General features: G+C 36.5%; 1 long non-coding RNA gene across 1 annotated transcript; it reads right to left on the bottom strand.

The window, feature by feature from the left end:
* Window positions 1-2,425: 2,425 nt before the first annotated feature.
* LOC132850414 (uncharacterized) lies at window positions 2,426-4,951 on the bottom strand. The gene is made up of 3 exons (XR_009648976.1): window positions 4,706-4,951; window positions 4,230-4,252; window positions 2,426-2,876 (listed from the first exon to the last, which is right to left on the bottom strand). It is a non-coding gene; the product is annotated as an uncharacterized LOC132850414 (long non-coding RNA).
* Between the last annotated feature and the right edge of the window lie 4,563 nt (window positions 4,952-9,514).

Below are 9,514 nucleotides of genomic sequence, written 5' to 3' on the forward strand. Positions count from 1 at the left end.
AGACTGTCTTCTCTGCTGTTGCTGCACTGAAGACCACGTACAGGTCCCAGCTAAACATTGAGCAGGAGCTGAGAGTTGCAGTATCATGCTTCAAACCCTGCTTCAAAAAGCTGTGCACTGCAAAATGTGCTCATTGTAGCCATTAATCCTGACTTCCTCATTTTGTTAAAAAATAAAAATCAGCACAAATTGTTTGTAGGTCAATGTGTTTTATATATTGTGCTCCTGAGTTAATGTTGCTGATCAATTTGAATTTATTATTATTTATTGATTGTATTTAATTTTATTTTTCAGTATCAAATGGTCAAAAAATGTTTACAGTTTAAAGGATTGCAATTTTTTTTTAATTTCAGGCAAATTGATGCACTTTAAGTCTTTTTAATGTTAATAAATATAAAATGTTATGCAGAGGTGTAATTATATAGACAAATTATACTATTTACAGTCATGGCAGAGAGTTGGCGGGGGAGGGGGGGGGGGTGGTGTTTACTTCTTTCTATGGGAGGCGTAACAGAAAATAATTGAGAAGCTCTGCCCTAAAGGTACATACACAAAAATATATAAAAACTTGATTATGCTATTATTAATCTGACTTAAAAAGAAAAACTCTCAGTGTATTGATGTAGATTGCAAGTACTGTGTGGGAGGATCATAAAAAAAATAAAAAAAATACCTCAGCATGACCTTAAACTCTGACATCTAATAAGACTGATGAATAAGAATTAAGAATAAATCTGCTAACAGCAAAAAAATAAACATTTAAACACACACACACACACATGCACATGCACACACACACACACACACATACTGTATATGTATATGTATATGTATAAGGACTTATATAAGATGCCATTTGAAAAACAAGGTAAATTTAATGTGCTAATGGCATTGAACCGATTTTCTAATATCCTAACTGCATGTTCAACCGTGAAATCGTGAAATACAAAACCTTCATCCTAATAAAATGTTATTGTGGACTTTCCAACTGAACACAGTTATTGATTTATCTTCAGATAGTAACAGTAAGAGCATTTTTACATTTCCTGCCCTACTTGGCTCATCGGTCTTATCATAAAAAGATTTAGTTTCCATCATGCCTGGCCTACTCAGTTATACCTAAAATAACACCAGCACAATCTTGCTTATACTTGGAAGTGACAGCATTCTAAAGATTCCTAAACAGTGGACTGTCATCAGTTTGGCACTGGTTGTTAATATTCAAATCCCAGAAACAATGGTGAGATTATGTGGCTAATTTGAATGTCAAATAACCAACGACAAATCACAAAGAAAAATACACTGCAGCTTGTTTACAGTAATCACTCATACTGTTCAGTCCCTGTCACGCCATTCAAAATAGAAATATACACTAATTTTCATAATGTCATTTATTAATTCTATAGGAAATTTATAACAAACCCATCATGAAATGTGACAAAGTATTACACTGTAAACATACTCTTACTTAACCCATAATTACTTAACCCAAATCCACAATGATTAACTATTACTAGGACTATTTTGTGTATACAGTAATACCTTGGCAATATACAAGACTAGATTAAAGCACGTATTACCTATTTGTTTACCAAAACGGTTTCAGTGTTCAATATTTCCTCCCATCAGAGTTTTAAACTGTGACCTAACAAACCAGTGTTAATGTATTAATTCGTAGAGACTTTAAAGCAATTTTATACAACGTTCTCGATTAGGGCATCTGTCAAATGCCGTAAATGTAGATTAGATGTATATATCAATGCTTTTCAGGTGTCACATGTATGTTCAGGTGACAGCCATGTAGTCGTAGTTTAGTGGTTTAAGAAGGCTGTGTGTTCAAATCTCAGGATCACCAATCTGCCCTGTTGGGCCCCTGTAATTAGTTCTGGGTAAGGTTATCTGCCAAATCTCATAAACAGCAGGATGTAAAGTTAAACTGTATTATATTTAATAGTATTTCATTTCTATTTCTGCTTTTACGGTTAAAGGATGTGATCTAGTTACTGTTAATAAACCCTGTCTCTGTTGCTTCATCTCAAGTAAGGACTGCCAGTCTTGGATGTGTGGTAATTTGAGTAATCTGAAGGCAATACCCAGATACAAATAATGATATCTCATCATCTCCCAACAGATATAGCCCATTGCGTGTATTATACTGTACATGACATGATGGTGTAATGTTGACGACTTAAGTTTAGCTTTTCAGAACCTTTTTTGTTTTGCTATGGCCTCTGATCTGTGATATTCAGCCATGTATTCAGAGCACAGTGATACAAATGCATTTCCACTTCTAATTATACTTTCTAGTAAATTATTTGTTGTACAATGCGATATACAGGATATAAGTAGCCGATGCTATATGATAACGTGACAAAATTGAGGTGACAAAATTTAATAACGTGACAAAATTTCTTAAAATTGAGACATATATGAATAAAAAGTGAAGTTGTCTTTCTGATTGTTAATCAGTAACCAGGAGAAGGGAATTGAAATCACTAGAACATTTTGGGGGGTAAATTATTCAGTGTGATGCCATATTAAGTAGGTGATTGTGATTGTGTTTCCAGATTATAGTTCACTGCGCATATAGGACTATATATAAATGTCAGTGAGAACCTGACATTATTAGAAATGTGAGACAATTTGCACAACTGAACTGATATTAAAGACATACTGTAGAGTTCAAAACTTCTAGAATCTAACATCATGTGTTTACTATTAAAAGAAATAAAACTGCAATTCATTTATCTGTATTCATGCATGTTTCTAATTTGTTTTTTTGTTTTTTTGGCTCTAACCTCGACCTTGTAACCAGCAATTTTTAAACTAAAGTTATATGTGTTATGTGTGTGAGTGTGACATACTCACCTGTCCTGCTGCAGTCAGTACATATAGAGACACAGCAATCAGAGAATGGGAGAGAGAGAGATAGAGAGAGAGAGAGAGAGAGAGAGAGAGAGAGAGAGAGAGAGAGAGAGAGAGAATCAACTTTGATGTTTACATTATCTAACAAATTTGCAGTCTAAAAGGTCGACTAGTCTTCTTCCAAATAGACTTAAAAGAATCGATTTATAATCTTAAAGATGCTCTGTCACTTATAAGTCTTTAATCAGTTCTTCATATGATTTTTATCAGAATTAATAAAACATAAAATACACTTTAATATAAACCCATAAATCAGCAATGCAACATATTTATACTTATCTGATGCTTTCTTAAAGATGAATCCATACATGCTGTAATTGATGGTGCACCAGGAAATAATAAAGCGTATACGGTAACAGAATCTGGGTCATACACGAATACCCGTTATTAAAAGTTTAATTAAGTCTTAGCATCTTTTTAACCCATTCTCTTTAATTATATCATAACTTAGAGTATTAATCAAGAACATTTACTTTTATAATAGTCTTTTCATGATACAAATGTAGATTAAAACCAGCTTTAATTCATTTAATTAATTAAGCCAGTCACACCAACAATTTACTTACAATTATTTACCAATACTACATTAGCCTGGTGTTATGTATTGTACATATGTACATTGATATGTGTTATGTTATGTTATGTTATGTTATGGGATTATGCTGACAAGAGTAGTTCCTAAGGGTACACTTAAACTTAGAGTTGTGTATAGACGTGATTTTAGAAATACAAATAAAAACATGTATTTAACATGTATATTTCATACTGAAAAAATTATAAATTGCCAAGAACGTCCATAATTGCGATCATTTGGCTTATCACACATGTAATGTGTGTAATGTAAATGAACTTTATTAATACTACAGTATTTTTGTAAACGGTTGTTATGGCTGTATGTGCGTTATTATTCATTTATCATGATGACAGCATTAGTTTAGTAATAAAGATTAATATATTACTTATTTGTGGATCTTATTTGTGGATCTTATTATCTTATAAGTGTTAACCTGTTACGCTAACAAATGTTAGACAGGAATCTAATGTTATTTACAGTAGGGTGATTATCTTAACTCAATTTTAGTTCATTTCAGTTTTCAGAATACATTGTACAATCTCTTATTTCTCCAGAATGCCTCAGTGTCATGTTGCAAAACATTACACAATGTAGGGATTACACAACATTGTTTTATATATAATATATAAATTCAGGATCAACTTCACTGTCATATGGACATCCACAACTTATTTGCACTTTGCGTGTATTTCAATAGTGATAATAGAAAAAGAAATAAAAAGATTCCTACCGTCGTCTTGATATGTGTCTTTTCTAAGGAAATGAGATAAAAATACAGTATTACTACAGAAGAACGCAGTGCACACTGGAATTTGTGATATTTTGTCCTTTTTTGATTTCAACAAGTGTCACAGACAGACTCGAATAACTAAACTGTGCCTTTCCTTGTTACTGATGTTGTGACCTGTAACATGTTGTAACATGATACTACTTTTTGTATCTTTAATATGTATCTTTCACCTTTGTTATAGATTGTATAGCGTACCTGTACACTGTATAGTGTAAAATAAAGCCACAAAGCTTAAATCTACACTACAGGCACTTCCACATCTACACCAGTGACAAGAAAAGTACATTTTACTAAACCTTTTTCTTCTGAGAGGATAGTTATCGTCATCGCATTTTAGACATATCACCTGTCATACTAATGATGTTTGTAACATTGATTATGTATATCATGAGTAAGTAATTTCTGTGATCACCTACCTTCTCATGAAGCATGAGTGATTTCCCATAATCTGAATCCTTTTGCGTATGAAGTGTGAATTTGAGGTCCGGCCAAGTGAAGAATTAAAGAGATTTAGAGAGGTCAGTGCACATGGTGAACAAATGTTGAATGTTCAACCCCGCCTCTTTTTTTTACTACCAACTGAAAAATCGAGTGAGAGACAAAGTGAAAAGAGGAGAAAGAGAATACAAATGGCCCAACTAGAGCGTTTGTGTTTCCTTCTGCATTACTTCCTGTGTTCTGTGGTTTTCATATGGCCTTATACCATAGACAAGCAACGTCTCTCTAACTGAGCCCCCTGCATGTACACTTTGTTTTCCTATCCAGATGCATATATGTTTTTGATGGTTTTTAAAACAGAGAGAGAGAGAGAGAGAAATTTCCATGTATTGACATTATGAGATGTGAGATAAGATCATCTTTTCATAGTTTTAAAATTTCCCCTTTTCTCTTTCTAGGAAAAAGTAAACATAAATATATTCTATTTGAGGCAACGTTACTTCCTTGTTTTGGATCTGCAAAAAGTGCTTAAAATGGCCAGGCTGGAAAAGGAAAAGTCTGACTTTGCACATGAGACATACAGTAAGAACAAAAGCATAAATGTTTTCTCCTAATTCGAAAATTAGGAGAATTTAGACACAATTTTAAGAATTTTACATAAATGAGAATGTCATCAGATGACACTATCTAACTGTCTTTGTTGACCCGAGAGAAGGCTGTAGTGGAAAAGCATTACATTGTTGTTATAGAGGAACGCATCTGGTGCTAGTGTCAGAGCTGTTTAAACAGGCAAAGTATTAATAGAGTAGCTGAAATACTGTAAGAAGTAATGTAAGAAGTTACTGTTGAAACAGGAAGCTGATCATTTCCTCTGAGATGTTGGGTTAGAAGAGAAAAAAGGACACCTTTTACAGAAGCTATTGACAAATAAAAGTGTATTAATATGTCAGTGCTTGTCTACACATGTGAAATTCAAACGTTTGAGCCAAACTTTTGAGCCAAAATGATTACATGCATGTGTGTTTGTGAGTGTGTGTTTATGTGTATTCAGTTTCACAGTTCAAGTTTTCTCCAGCAGTGCATGAGGTTGATATGTTATAGTATTACTGTGTGTTTATACATATTCATACATATTCATACATATTCATATATACATATATATTCATATATACATATATATATATATATATATATTAGGGATGATGGGCGGGGCTTTAACCGGTAATAATTCATTCATTCATTCATTCATCTTCTACCGCTTATCCGAACTACCTCGGGTCACGGGGAGCCTGTGCTTATCTCAGGCGTCATCGGGCATCAAGGCAGGATACACCCTGGACGGAGTGCCAACCCATCGCAGGGCACACACACACACACACACTCATTCACTCACGCAATCACACACCGGTAATAATTAATTTGTAATATTTATAACACTAGCTTACTACCTTTATGTTTTTATGAAATACAGCAAAAACGTGTCAGACACTGTGTCTGGTTCCTGGTTAGAGACAGCTGAAGGTTTAAAAAAGAAAAAAAATCTCCGACAGGCAGAGACGCAATGCGAGTCGCATTCTACCAAGCAAGCACCAAGTCTGAATGAACCCACGTTTACCAGAACTCTACTGGTTAGTAAGTACGTATTATTAACGTTACTGAAGAAACCCTTAACGTTAACGGAAAAGACCCGAACCCGAGTGACTAAAGGAGAGACAGAGAGCTGTTGTGTGTGTGACTGTGAGTGAGCAGAGCGAGACACAGCAACACAATACATCTGTATGTGTGTAGGGGAGGGGCGCTGTGACTAGCCTATCACTGTAGGGGAGGGGCGCTGTGACTAGCCTATCACAGAACGCTGACACAATCAGATACACAATGATGATTTTCATTCAATCCGAGCACAGATATTGACTCGTATTACTCGTATAATACTCGTACTCGGCAGAAGTGCTTTATCCGTACCGGATACTCGTTTCAGCCGAGTATCCAGCTCGTCTCTAATATATATATGTATGTATATATGTATGTGTATATATATATATATATATATATATATATATATATATATATATATATATATATATATATATATATATATATATACGTATATATATATATACGTATATATATATATATATATATATATATATATATATATATATATATATATATATATATACGTATATATATATATATATATATATATACGTATATATATATATATATATATATATATATATATATATATATATATATATATATATATATGAAACATTAAACCTGTATGTAAATTTATTAGCATTTATCCCTATTCGCTCTGACTCTTAACCTCTACTCGCACACACACATATCACACACACACACACACACACACACACACACACACACACACACTACTGCCTTGTAAACCTTTACTTTAATCCATACTGACACACTTCTGTCACACAACACTCCTGACACTTTTCTCCACACACTCCAACCCGCCTGCACTCGCCTCTTCATCCCTTTTCCACAATCGCCGTCACAGTAGATGGTTGACCACAAATACTTAAACTCCTTCACCTTCTTGACCTCTTGCTCTTACACATGTATTCTGTCCTACTACGACTGACTTTCATTCCTCTTTTTTCCAAAGCAGACTTCCACCTTTCAAGTTGTTCCCCCACCTGCTCCCTACAGATCACAATTTCATCCAAAAACATCGTTGTCCACAGTGATTCCTGTCTGACTTTATCTGTCAACCTATCCATCACCATAGCAAACAAAAAAGGACTCAAAGCCGATCCTTGATGTAGGCCTACCTCCAACTTGAACTAATCTGTCTGACCTATGGCACATCTCACTGCTGTCATACTCCTCTCTTACATATCCTGAACAACTCTGGCATACGTCTCTGCTACTCCTGACATCCTCATACAGTACCTTAGCACCTCTCTTGGCACCCTGTCATACGCCTTCCATACGCCTTCTCTAAATCCAAAGACACTGTGCAGCTCCTTCTGACCATTTCTGTACTTCTCCATTAACATTTTCATGAAGCCATACTGCTGCTCACAAATATCCACTTCCTTTTTTAGCCTAGCATCCACTACTCTTTCCCAAAGCTTCATTGTGTGGCTCATCAACTTCATACTTCTGTAGATGCTACGACCCTGCACATCACCCTTATTCTTAAAGATCGGCATTAGAACACTTCTCTTCCATTCCTCAGTCACCTTCTCACTCTCTAAAACCCTGATGAACAATCTAGATAAAACCCCATCTATACTCCTGCCTTTCCTCTTCTCTTTCTGTCTATAAACATTTCTCCCTCCTCTCCTTCATCGACGGTTTTATGCCAGATGCCCTACTTGATGCAACCCTTTCTATTTATCCGAACTTGGGACCGGCACAGAAATCACTGGCTTGCAACCCCTTTGGCTAGATACTGTATATATAGTAACAAATGTGCCAACACCACCGCACAAAACCGAAAGCAAAGCGCTCTCCGACGCTCTACAACCAGCACTGCTGAGGGTAGAGACAGGGATCTATAATCAGAAAGTAATTTTCCCACCACTTCCCACGCTATAATATATACAGTACCTATTTATAACATCCCTGTACATGAGTCATCCACTCCACTTTATATATCATACACCCCACCTCCATAGCATTTGTGAAACTTCTGATTTAGTTCTTTGTAGCCACAGGGCTCTCAACTGTCACGCATTGAGCGTGACAGTCCCTCATGTCGGTCTTTTGTCACGATTTAATGCAACAACCAATGAAAAAAAAGCAAATCCTGTAATTGTTCAGCATCATCCTCGTTCACCCACAGAGAAAACCACTGGAGCTGCGAGCGTCACTTTGAGCACAGAGTAAGTCATGATCTCCTGTTGTAATGTTACAACAAATTCACAACTTGTTTGACACAAACAATGACATTTTGACTGCTGTTAGAGAGTTTCCCAGATAATCAGCATCAGTTTTTCATGAGTGTCTGTAACTTAGCCAACAGTTTTACAGCCTGTTCACTGACAACACCTGCTCAGAACAAGTAGTCTAGGCCAGTGGTTCTCAAACTGGGGCCCTGAGATGGTGCCAGGGGGCCCCGGTTCACTGACAACACCTGCTCAGAACAAGTAGTCTAGGCCAGTGGTTTTCAAACTGGGGGCCCTGAGATGGTGCCAAGGGGCCCCGGTTCACTCACAACACCTGCTCAGAACAAGTAGTCTAGGCCAGTGGTTCTCAAACTGGGGGCCCTGAGATGGTACCAGGGGGCCCCGGTTCACTCACAACACCTGCTCAGAACAAGTAGTCTAGGCCAGTGGTTCTCAAACTGGGGGCCCTGAGATGGTGCCAGGGGCCCCGGTTCACTGACAACACCTGCTCAGAACATGTAGTCTAGGCCAGTGGTTCTCAAACTGGGGGCCCTGAGATGGTGCCAGGGGCCCCGGTTCACTGACAACACCTGCTCAGAACAAGTAGTCTAGGCCAGTGGTTCTCAAACTGGGGGCCCTGAGATGGTGCCAGGGAGCCCTGATTTTAAATTAATACATTCAATCTCAGAAAAATAAGGCTACTAACAAACAGCACCACATTGTATAATTTAATATGTTTTGTTTAATACAAATATTAAGTTTTGGAAAGTTTTATGTCATAAATGTTCTTTTTAGGGGGGGGGGGGGGGGATGGGGGGGGGGTTTCGCTAGACAGGTGGCATAAAATCACACATCTACCTGAGTAAAGTATTACCTTAATATTACCTGAATAAAGCAAAACACAAAAAACAACAACAGCACCAT

Source organism: Tachysurus vachellii, chromosome 8 (genome assembly GCF_030014155.1).
Source record: "Tachysurus vachellii isolate PV-2020 chromosome 8, HZAU_Pvac_v1, whole genome shotgun sequence".
In the NCBI taxonomy this organism is placed as follows: Eukaryota; Metazoa; Chordata; class Actinopteri; order Siluriformes; family Bagridae; genus Tachysurus; species Tachysurus vachellii.